Below are 14,023 nucleotides of genomic sequence, written 5' to 3' on the forward strand. Positions count from 1 at the left end.
AATGATGGGTGCTGCGACCTGTATATCATGACTGGAATGAACATCAAGTGTGCAAGTGTTAACTGGCCACATAGCAAATAGATCTATGCTTTAACATGCCTGATACTGATGACAGTCTTACCTGTAATGGACTCATGTCTGTGCGGCATGCCAGAGGTACCTGTATAGGGGTGACACATCAGTATGAACATTATCCATGACTGTATGACAGCCACAGGGTGCACTGTGCATGTTAACACATTCACCTGTATAATAGCATATAGTATGCACATGTGTGCATACACAGGGTAGCATACTGTAGTATGCAGCTTGTGTGTCCACATACCTTGCATATGTTGTTAATTTACATAATGTACAGTGACACATGCAACTAAATGGGATACAATAGCCATATGTGCAGTACTGACTTACCAGGCAACTCCAGGCTCATTGGTTGGGAGACACCCACCTCCACGATGGCAGCTAGAGTTTCTAGATGCTGTTCTGAGGGTGTCCCCACACTGGCCAGTAGCTCCTCGGTGTGTGTGAGTGGGGGCTGGGTTGGTGGCCCACCGCCTGTTCCACCTTGTTCCCTGGCAATTGCAGTGGCACGCTATTTTGCATGTCGTATCAAGTCCGTGCAGTGTCTGCGCACCTGCTGGTAGGTGCAGTTATGGCCACCCACATTGTTCACCCTCCTGCGAAGATCCTGCCACAGGTTGTCCCGCTGCTGGGCATGCTGTGGCACATGGCTGAACAACACCTCGTAGTTCTCATGGAGGTACAGGATGAGGACATCATCCTCCTGGCGGCTGTACGCTGGAAGGCATGTATGAGGCATTATCTGTAAGACATAATGATGATGACAGGTCACAGTTTCAGAGATGTACAGAGATACTGCTGCACATACATTTCTATGACATCTAGTACATCTGCACAGTTATCTTTGCAAATCATCACGACACGGACATGACTGACGTGTTTGTGTCACACACATGTAACACCTGTTGTGCATTGGATATCATCACCATATATGTGTGTCACCTCATTACAGTGTTCATACTCCATGTGAATGCTGTCTTGCTGTGGTCATGTCTATTTGCCTGCACTGGTGTTCTTGCCTATCTGCACATGCCTGGATGTGTCCACGGTAATGCTGTTGACCTTGATGCTGTGTATATGTCACATATCAACACAGACACAGCCTTAATGGACTTGAGCAGTGAGAATGCACAAATACGCATGGAAACCTGTACATGCATATGTTTTGCCATATACATCTACACAGCACTGTACAGCTGTTCAACATCCTGCCACGGATCGCCTGTGTTGCACATGTGATAGACATGGGGCAATGGTTAGTCGGACGTCATTCGCAGGGATGCTTATGAACCATAGCATGTATGGACAAGGTTTCCTAGCTGTAACAGACAGCCATTATGTCACCGCGAGGTGCATCAGTGCCACATTACTGATCCAGACAGTTGATACTACATCTACCATGCGGCCATCACACCATGTATGACTGGGATGACATGGGCAGCTTTGATGGACAGGGTTGCATGGTTTTGCAGGAGTATGTCACATGTATGGCACAGGGATCTGTCCAGCATGTGGTGATCCTATTATTCGGACGGTGGATGTCCATGACATATATCTTACAGATCAGGATATGGACATAGGTTCATAGGTTCATAGGTTCATACTAGGCTATCTGCCCAAGGGCATTTATAAGCCTAGCCCATAGTTATGTGGCTTTCGCCACCCCTTTAGTTTGAATAAAAACTATGCCTATCATTTTGCTGTGCCTCTGTCAAGCAGTGACACTGAAGTAATCCCTGGGGTATTGTAGCATGTCCATCATCATGGTGTAGCAAATGTCTTTATGCAAGGTAGACAGCATGCTGCATAGTGGAGGTGAGGATTGTGAAGGCTGGTATCACCCATACACGCATGGCCATTACCCCTTAAAGGTGATATGTGATCCAATATTGGTCACCTCAGTGCTGTATATGCCTGTCCAATGATCTCCGTGCTCATGGATGGCACCCTGTCATAACATGGGTACCTCGTATGACTACCTAAGGGGCCTGGAGACGTCACCAAGTCAGGGAGGTGTACTGCACAGCACCATCCCTTACACAGTGTCCATAATGATGACCACAGCCTAGGTGGTAGTTAATGGGTACAGGGTTATTCACCTAGCGGTGACAATGCTGATATCATCCATCAGAATGTGCACATATGTCACACACCTCACTCACACAGCCCATTCCATATGTTGTTCACAACACTGACACAGCTATTCCTCATAGGTCATGGCTATTCACATCCTTACATACACAGATGCCTAACATTTGTCTGTGTGGTATGGGCTACAATGAGGGTGGAGTACAACACATTAACCCTGTTCTACTGTAGCTGGCACTGGTGTGATATGCACATGTCACTCTGGCACCATTTGTAGTTGTGAGTCTGTCAACAGGCCACTGGTAGAACACTCCTGTGACATACAAAGGTATTTGTAATCAAACATCCGTACTGTCTTGTACATCTGTACTGCTAACATCTACAGTGATAATGGTTCATGGACATGCACACTATACTCAGCAGGGTTATAGTGTGGTGCTACACATTATGACTGTCATCACCACTTGTGGGATGATATTATCCAACACCCTATCTGTATTTTATGGTCATGCCAGGCACTTGTACAGAACTTGTGAGCATGTCATGAGCTACTGATTAATATAGCACCCATTCCACACCATTTCCCACAGGTACACTGGCTGTGCTAAGATTTCCAGCTTGCTTATGGTACAACAACTGTTGTACACACGTAACTCACATATCCTGTGAGACATGGTTGTATATACAGGCATGTCCAACTGTCACATACCAGTGCTATTGCCTGTCTATAAGATGGATATGTCATACACGTGGCAATAGAGCAATTGTCTCATGTACACATTCAATGCTCACCTCCCGACATATGACACTACAGCCTGTGGGGGATGCACTTATGCAGCCCTGCTGGGGGTAATGCTGTCACCAACCCTGACTGCACCTGACAGTCATGTGGGATGTGTAACATTCGCAACACACCCCACTCATCACATAGTCTCACATGATGTCCACCACAGGGCACACATACAAGGACAACATGTGCAGTACCTCTCCATACTCTGTGTAGGCACCAGTGGAAGCCCCCATATGGAACACAACATCACCAACTCATAGCCCACAGACTCATGTGTGCCCATCACATACAGCCAGTAGTGTGTTATAACATACACAACACAGCAGTCATAGGTGACTCTGTAGGCGGTCACACTGCAGTTCCACACAGCAGGCTACACAAGGCGATAGTCGCTTACATCTTGCTGTCGGGTAACTGGTTCTGCAATATAACCTATGCACCCATGCCACACCTCACCAGGTACGCTGTGACTTGTCATTCTCCATGTTAGTGTGACTGCCCTGAGATGCCACTTCACAGACTACATGTGCAGGGACATGCAATAGCTCGCCAGCCTTGTAGCCCTGAAGGTGTGGGCCAAGCCCTGGGGAGCATTATGCATTCATCCAGACCCGATACCACTGTACAATGACTGACTTTGTCACTTCAACAGTTGCCTATGCTTCTGCTGTCATTCCACAGGCATCTGGTATCTGTCCGCTTTGACTGACCTGGTCAAACACAATGCTTTGGCACAGATGACCTGCACCTGTCAGCCCTGGGAGTACAGCTCACATGTAAGGCTCTTGCTGCTTCTATACTGCCTGTCTTGCACAGTTTCCAATAACAGTCACCGGCAGAACGGGAACTGGCAAGCAAGACATGGGGTCATGTGACACAATGCTTGCATCTTCCTCTGTGATGCACGCAGGCAAGGCACACCTTAGAATACACCACTCCAATATCTCTGCAGTGACGGGGACCTGCCTCTCGGCTCTGCAGAGCACACCTGCAATGACAGGTTATAGACAGAAGAAACAAAAATGAGCCAGCAGCAAGTAGACTGAGTAAGATAAAGAGTAGTTTAATAAAAACTACCCAAACAGCATAATGGCATCCAAAAACAAACCGGTTTCGGCAATGGTTAAAAACCTAGCCTTCTTCAGTGTACAGCAAGGAGCCAAATCAAAAATGCTGTATTTAAACAGATAAAGCCATGCTGATTGGTTACAAAATTTTAAACATTTGCTGATTGACAAACAGCATAAATAACAGAAGTTAGTATGAATGTGAATACATTCAAAAAAATTTTTACATTTATAAGGACTTGAATACATGCAACAATATTAAGATTGGCTGTTTCTATCTATATATATTTTATAAGATATACATAGATGTGTATTCCGAATATTAAAGCACCAATTGTACATAATCCAATATTGAACAAAAATATATCAGATATGCATATATGCAAAGTGCATTACAAATCAGAAGACATACTGTAATATTAAGATGAACATATGTATGTATTCTGAATATTAAAACACCAATTATTCAACAAACATGTATCATGTGTTCAAATTTTTGTTTATAAACAATCATTTAATCCAGGATTAAATAGTGCACCTAATTTCGTTATCCATTTCTTTTCTTTAAGGTTGAGTTTATTATGCCAACCACTCTTAGTGGTTCTGTCACCAATAATTTTGTCAATAATGGAAAAGTGAAATTTTGCAGTACTATGGGTGAGAGTGTGTTTGTATAATGCGTTGGTCATCTTATGGCATCTAATATCACTGAGATGCTCAGAGATATGTAATTTAACTGGTCTTGACGTCTGCCCAACATAAAATGAGTGGCAGGTACAACTTGCCAAATAAACGGCCCAATCTGTGTTACAGTTAGCAAAAAATCTAATGTCAAAAACTGTATTGGTATTCCTACTGGTGAACTCCTTAGTTTTCAACATATGCTTACAGTTGACACAGTGGCCACATGGAAAGGAACCAATAAGCTTATCTCCCAAAATGGTGGTTTGATACACCTGTGGTAAAATGGACTCATAGTGATGTTTGTAGTGATTAAAGTGACCAGCCAAATTCTTGCCTTTACGAAAAGAAAAAAGGCATTTGTTAGGGATAATGTTTTTGATTCTGGCATCAGCCTCCAGTATGTTCCAGTTGTCCCTAATAGTCTTAATAAAATTATTGGTATTTCTGCCAAATGTTGTAGTGAGTCTAAGTTTATTGGACTTTATGTGTTTCTTTTTATATGTTAATAAATTAGGTCTATGTAGACCAGATGCATAATTCTGAGCCATGGTCACATATCCTGAACTGTAGCCCCGCTCAATGAATCTGTTATGTAAGTCCTGAGCATGATTGACAAAAGTGTTATTATCAGAACAGTTACGCCTAATCCTAATAAATTGTGATTTAGGGATGTTCTTTGCAATATGTTTTGGATGAAAGCTGGATGCGTGGAGAATCGTATTGTATTGGGGGAATTTCCTATGGGTTTCAGTTGTTAAGGTGTTATCATTGTTTCTAGTTACTAAAACATCCAAAAATGTAATGGATTCTCGGTCATAGGTAATTGTAAATTGTATTCCCCATATATTATCATTCAGGTATTCCATAAATTCCTGAAGATATAGAACATCCGATCTCCACACCATCCAGCAATCATCCAAATATCTACGCCAGATATCAATTTCTGGCAAAAACAAATTATGAGTGTCGTCATAGATCATAATTTGTTCAATATATGCCATAAACAGATCAGCATATATGGGGGCAAAAGATGCCCCCATAGCTGTACCTCTGGTCTGTAGGTAACATTCCTGGTTGTAGAAAAAAACATTTTTAGTCAAAACATGCTCAGTCAAGTCCAACAAGAGAGTATTGAACCCAGGTTGGTATAATTTAGATTCATTGAGCCAAAATTCAATAGCATCAAGTCCACCCCAATGTGGAATATTGGTATAGAGTGAACTTACGTCCAGGGTACAGAGTAACCAATCTGAATCCAACTGCATATCATTTATGATACTCAAAAATTGAGTAGTATCCTGTATTCGTGATCTTACATATGATAACAACGGCTTTAAATGCATAGTTAGAAATTCAGAAAGAGGTTCAGTAATTGACCCCATACCTGACACAATGGGCCTTCCAGGTGGATGTGAAAAATCCTTATGTATTTTTGGTAGAAAATAAATATGTTGTCTAGTAGGATCAGTAATAGTTAAATGATAAAGTGTTTTCTTATCAATAATACCATTATCAACAGCAGAGTTCAAAAAGTCATCAATATCCTTTTTGAAAACTAAGGTGGGGTCCAGTGGCATTTTTGTATAATATTTAGCATCATTAAGTTGTTTATGTGCTTCAATATCATAGTCACACCAATCTAACACTACCACTGCCCCTCCTTTGTCTGCGTTGATAATTACCAAATCTTTATTACGTACAAGTTCCTCTAGACAAGATTTTTCACCATCAGTGATGTTATTGGACATAGGTCTCTCATAGTTATGCTTAAAATGTAACTCACTAAGTACACTTCGCAAAAAGAGATTAACAGCTGGATGCATAGGAGGGGTAAATTTAGAAGTATGATATTTGAAACCTTCCATTTGTGAATATTCAGTGTCACCTTGTTCCTGAAAAAACAATTTTAAATTGATAAGTCTACAAAATGAAAATAAATCATTAGTGAATGAGTCTTCTGGAACAAAAAAGCCAGGGATAAAGGATAGACCTTTATTTAGTAAAGATATCTGTTCATCTGTTAATGTGGTACTGGATATATTACATACATTATTTACTTTTTGGTCAGTATCTCCAACAAATTTTGTAGACTGGTGACTTTTTCTGTGCCTCCTACCCCCCCCTCCTCCTCCTCCCCCTGTGTTCCCTAAAGGGGATACATAGTTTTTACGTTTGGGGGTGGGGGAATCCATGATAGACTGTGTGTCAGTATCTGTGCCAGACGAGGTTTCTAAGTCAGTGGACTCAATATTGTTGCTGTGCCCTTTTAATATGGAGCGTGGACGTTTCCTTTTGGATTTAGAAACTTGCTTATTAACATTATGTCCTTCTTGGAATCGGACATGCCTAACATTCTTAAACGGTTGTCCCTTATCATAATCTGAAAGATCACGAGAAAACTTTTTAAGTTTTCTTTCTTTCAAAATGGTATCAAAACTTAACAGTTCAGTACTCAATTTTGTTAATAAAGCAAGAAAAAAAGTTTCATTTTGATAATGATTGCATTCCTCAATAGAATTCAAAACTAAAGTGGTTTCACTCTCAATGATTCTAGTGTAATGATCAGATAAAGCTTTAACAAACTTCATCGAGCATTCCTGTTGAATAGAGTTCCATTCTGCAAGTAAATTATCATCAGGACTAGCCACCAAGGGCTGTATTTTCACTCTGAGACCCCTAGGGCAAATGCCCTTAACCAAATAGGCTTTTAATAATTTGTGATGCCAAACACTAGATCTCAGTGCTTTCATATTTTTATTTAATGAGGCAAATTGTTGTTCACATTTTTGTTCAGGTTTTAAAGAAATCATATTCCCTGAGGCAGTGGTATCATCCCCAATGCCAAATGCTGCAATATCATCTTTATCTGATGATAAATCCAAAAGAAGCTTTTGGAGATCCATAGTATGACCCAAATTGTTCCTCAATAGAACCACAGCCTGTATATGAAGATCAAATGATCAAACAATAGTCAGACAATAATGGCAATACACAATAGAACTGAAAATTAGTTCGTTATAGCCACGTCTGATACAGGTCAATAGTGGTACTTATATAATAATGTATGAAGATAGTCAAAGGTCTATTGCTTGGCATACAAATATCAATTATTTATTAAAATTAAAAGAGGATAGTCCCAGTAATGTACATTGAATCAATGGAGTGAAAAATGTGTTGGAATATTGTTATATACCAAAATGCACTGATATTATACAAACTGTGTAAAACAGGTCATGGACAGATACTGACTAGGTATGCCAAACTGAAATAAAATGTTTGGCTTGTATTGGAATTGAATCAGTCATATGGGCTCCAGAATAATAATGTTGTTATATAAAGTCATATAAACTAAGTTCCATACTATGAAGATCAAAAACAGCATAAATCTTCAATGTCTGTTATATACTGAAGGTAAGATGGTCATAAATCAACTTAATTGTTACAAAATTTGTTGGTATTGACCCTTAAGTAGTATATTAGACTAGCTCAAGATAAATCTTATCAAGAATGAAAAATCAATAAGATGGTATTGCAAAACCTATACATAAGCCATACATAACTATTCACCAAAAGACACTGTTGTTGTTCAAATTATGTAAGGCAAGTCATAGAAAAATACTGACTCAGTGTGCCAAACTAAAAAGATAGTTAGCTTATACTGATGTTAAGTCAATCATAGAAGCTCCAAGATAATAATATTATTATATGAGGTCATATAAACTGAATTCCTAACTGTGAAATTAAAAAGCTTTATAAATCTTCAGTATCTATAGTATACTATCCAAAAGAATGGTCATAAATCAACTAAATTATTTCAAAATTTGCTATTACTGACCCTTAGATAGCATATTAAACTTGCACAAAAGATATATATCCTATCAAAGGTGAAAAGACAATAGGATAATGTTGCACAGCATGTACATATGCCCCCACAATCAAGAGCATGAAAAATGAACAACAAAATACAAAATACAAAATATAAATCATGAATGTTAACAATAATTGTATATATAGATCAATAGTTATACAATTTTCTAAAGTAAATAACAATATAAATATAAACAAGGGGAAATAGTTGTTATAATAAACATAATAGAAGTGGAACAAGGTATAGAGTCCAATAGAATAACTCCAAATAGAAACTGGAAAGATTGTCCACCTATATTATAGAAACAATAAAATTATGTCCCTTTTAGACATTAACAAATGTTATCTCTCAAATAAAAATAAAATGTAGTCCAATCCTCATTGCAACAAAGTGCAAATGGCGCCAAGCCTGTATAAGCCGTGAGAAATTATACAAAAAATCCAAATCATAACCCTAACAAAAGTCCAATGTTGATATAAAGTTGCACCATGAAAAAATGGTCACGATAACTCACAACCCCTGGAAGTAAAAAAGTTGTCGGCCAATGTTGCGATAATGTATACGCTGAAAAACAGCCCCAAATTGGAAAATATAAATTCCGCCTTCCAGAAGAGTATATATAAACTATTTGCATAAAGTTCCACAAATCAGTAGGTCACATCGGTTGCATCGAAAGTAAAAAATAGACCCGATAGCTCCAACAGTTAAATCAAAATCCCCAGATATAGGAAAGGGATTATTTAAACACTGTTCCGATAGCATCTACTGAGGGCAAGCCAAAAGAAAATGGAAAATATGTCTGCTGTCTTTTTAAAGTGGAATATATCAGTTATTGTAGATTTTTAATAAAGTTCCCCAATCGTAGTGAATCCAATATTCAAACGCTACTCACATGTAACATCCACAGCTTAAATTCTAGATCGCCATGTTGCAAATAAGGCCACGCACATACAGCCGTTGGTAATTGGAAAAATATTTAAAGGTTCCCTTGGTTTCATATCATATGAAATATATACTTCAGAAAACCCCAAACGAGATCGCGATTCACCCAATCTGTATGTAAGTGAACCACTCACCCTATGGTATACACAAACATTTCCGGAGATGATATCCCTCGTGCTGCAATTGTTATGAATAAAGAATGTCCAATATTCTTCCGATATTATGTGACAGTGTTGCGTGCAGAGCAGGAAGCACAAAGGCACCTTCAGAGATGGAATATAAAACGGCCCAAAAGTAATACAGAAACAAGTCCAAAAACATGAACCAAACGCATGGTCACAGATACGATAACACAGTCCACCATGTTTTCCCCCAGCAGGAGCAGGAAGGAAGTGTAGCAAACAAAATGATCCCCTGCACGTAAGGAACTGCACGGCTCTCCGTAAATAGCTACAAGAAACAAAAATGAGCCAGCAGCAAGTAGACTGAGTAAGAAAAAGAGTAGTTTAATAAAAACTACCCAAACAGCATAATGGCATCCAAAAACAAACCGGTTTCGGCAATGGTTAGAAACCTAGCCTTCATCAGTGTACAGCAAGGAGCCAAATCAAAAATGCTGTATTTAAACAGATAAAGCCATGCTGATTGGTTACAAAATTTTAAACATTTGCTGATTGACAAACAGCATAAATAACAGAAGTTAGTATGAATGTGAATACGTTCAAAAAGATTTTTACATTACATAGACAGGCCATACCTTTCAGGCACATACCTTGACTGGCACACCCACAGCTGAGGTGTTCCCACATCCCACTATGTTGTACACACATCCTGGCTAGTTACTTAGCACAATGCATCAGAGGTGCTCCACATGCAACTAACTGTCTGGAACCACTATACACATTGTAACAAGCTACAGATTCCACTACATACCCCACGGTTACCAGACCTCATTTGTTGGTGTACTGGACAGTAGGGCTCAGACAGCTACTACTGATGTGTGACTGACACTAACCCACACTTAACTGGGATAGCCACTCATGTACTGACACATCCATGAGTCATAACCTCCACTCGGCTGGATAAACCCATACACACCACCTCCAAGACCAACATTAACCTTGACATGAACACTACCAGCATGTGACTGGTGTTCCACACCTGTGGTCATCCCCTCATTGGTGGATTCTGAACATATGCTAATCAACCTTGTTAGCCACATTCTGGCACCACACCCTTCACGGCATACACAGTACATGAGCACTACAACACCTACTACAGACGTCTTATGACAGCAGTTGTTAATGTCATGACACCCGTGCAGATGGACATTGCACATACAAATGCCGCAACACACCCCAGTGCACATCAGTAGCACGTACATGACTGCATGGATCATGCTATGCCACACAGAGCCATGATGGTACACACCAGATAACAGGCACCACTCTGGTGGTCAAGTTCCATGGACATAATGTACAACAACAGGTGGAGGCTGTTGCACAGTGGTGTACAATCCCATGGGTGGGGTAGCTCACTGGTCAGCCTCGGTAGGGCCACAGGATCCCTCATCACATACTCCATGACCAGCTACGTAAACATTACTGTGACACATTCCGGGGTGTACCACAAGGCATTATGGTGGTATGTCAGTAGTCACTGGCAATACCCACATCTGCTCTCACATACAACAGTCACTCAGGTACATTACAGACCCAGGTGATGTTGGCAACATGCTGGTGGATGGATTCAATGCTAACATTACACCCTCTCACTCACTACAGGGCCACAATCCATGCAGGAACATTGTGGTGTCCCTGCGGTCACACCTACACAGTACTAACCTGCACTCTATATGTCCTGGGACACTGGCCCCATGTCACCTTCCAAAGTCCCAGGCCGTGATGTCCACAAACCTCTGAACAACATGTCTCCCCACTAGGCCACCATATTCAGTAATAGCCTTGTATCAGACATTGTGGCCCCTGAATGGCACACAGCAACATTCTTCACACTCCACACAGGTGGCACCACAATGCACAAGTGGGACTATAGTCCTACACACCTGACTGGACTGTTCTGCATGGCTATGGGGCACATCATCAAGGACGTCATTCACAGAGACATTGTTGGGCTCCGGTTCTTTGATGCCACCCAGGTTGGACTTGTTAGGGCCAGAGCATGGCACCTACACCTGGTGGACTCCTTTCATACAGTTACCAGAGTAGTTGATGATGGTACGGGAGTTCACACATCCTACATTGTCCTCTCATTGCCTCTCAACACCGTTCTCCATTCTGGTATTGACAACATACACATCCACCTGCACATTATACCCTATGTCTCAGGATATTATGCAACATGGCTCATGGACAGGACGCACAATGAGGGTAGCATACCATAGTACCTACTGCATTTCAGTTACATTTGGCATACCACAGTCCTCAGTCATAGGGCCCCTCATGTTCAGTATATGCTTCCCTGAGGTACAGGCTAGCACAGAGGGACTTTCCCTGCCTAGCTTTACAAACCCCTGCATACAAAGCACCATGATTGATCCACCAGCTGATACTGACTACATCCATACGGAATATCATGGCCTCAAGCTGCATGACACAAGGTCCATGGACATCACCTTTGCATTACACCATTCACCCACTATCACATAGGTGGAAGTCCCCTACATATGTGTCACAGTGTACATGTTTGTAGTACACATGTATGTCACACCCTCTCCTGTGATTACCGTATTGCCACTGTGGTGTGGATATCCTTCTACATGGCCACACTTATCTGTACTGGGTGTGTAGCTGCTACATAGGCACCCATTGTACCTCTGAACTCAAGACTTCTACACAAATTCAAGGGTACACCACCCCATTTAGGGTGTACCTTACACAACAGCTACAGCTTTACATACCACAACATTAACACGCCATGACGTTTATTGAGGTCTGACAGCTAAGGTATGCGGCTGAACTACGGACACCACATCTGTACACATTTGCATACTGCATACTCAGGGGTGACCTCTGCTGAACAGACAGGGCCCATGTTCACAACAATATTAATGGATATACTCCACATACGCGACATACGCAGATGCCACTGTGAGCAACATGCTCATGGATATGTGCACACACGCAACAATGAGTGGGATGTGCTTGAGGGTTACATTCCCAAACCGGACACTCACCATGCTTTGGAACATGACTCCTATGTACATCACGCAAGGACACTCAGTAGCACTGTTCATGTGATACCTCCCTTGGTGTTTGGGCACACATGTATGCCAGGGATCACTGCAGTGGCTGTACTGTGCAGAGGTGCAGGTAACACATGGCTCTGATGATCACAGGACACTACCCTAGAGAGGTGTCACTGGTGTGAACACTGTGGTTGTGCTTATACATAGACTTGCCAGACTGCATAGTACCCCACTATGAACCTGTGAAGCTATTACATGTCCTTTGTGCATGGTTACTTGGTAGCCCTTCCATTTAGATTAGCTATCATGCTATTACAATGTCCCATGCCTACAAGTCATATGTATCCTGTTATTGTACATGCCAATAGACAATACCTGTGGTATGCATGATAGGCCTGTTATGCTGTGTAGAATATCTGACATATCTAACTACAATACTATACATTACACATATTTTACATAGTATCCCATAATGCAAAGCATACTTGCACAGTGGGACCACCTTAGACATGTCATTGTTGTTATATGCCCATACACATGCCTACTGTGACAGTATATCAACATATACTATCCCCGGCTATGGCATGTACTTGTTGGACATACCCTACCACTGACGGCGGGTTGTATGTAATTGTTCTATTTAAAGACCTCATGTAGCATCCCTTGTGGTGTCTGTGATGTGTACCTTGTGGCCCACAGCTGGATGCACAGTTTCTACAAGCTTAAGTATGCTCAGCATGCTCAGCAAGACATCACTACATTAATACATTTTCCCACGTTATGCATTGCAGACACTTTTAATTAATGCAAAACGAGCTATACATACAGTAAATATTTAATACAAAACATGCTATACATATACTTACATACCGAGTGTTCTACATACCTTGTTATCGTTACGTACTTTCGTCTCTATCTCTCTCACACTGCTTACATGGGTATTTTGTATGAGCATACAGTTTGAATGTCTGGCAAGTCTTCCTAATATACGTCGATACCTGTAACGTGTTTTCCTGCCGCCTATTGGTGATTCTGAGTGACTAGTTACTTGCATATCAGCTTTGCAGCTACTACACTCGCCAATTACGTGGCAACAGTGGGGTATAATTGACTTCTCCACTTGGGCATTGGCCATTTGCCCTACCTTCGGGGAGACAGCCTGTATTGCGTTTTGTTATGTGTAATTGCAACTGCTATGCATAGAGACAAGTATACTTTGGATTCATGTCCCCCGTGGATTGTGTGTGACAGCTAGAGTATGTGGTTCAACATGTGGGTGTACCTGTCATCCCAAC

The sequence above is a fragment of the Protopterus annectens genome, chromosome 6.part1, assembly GCF_019279795.1.
Source record: "Protopterus annectens isolate FY-2018-M chromosome 6.part1, PAN1.0, whole genome shotgun sequence".
In the NCBI taxonomy this organism is placed as follows: Eukaryota; Metazoa; Chordata; order Ceratodontiformes; family Protopteridae; genus Protopterus; species Protopterus annectens.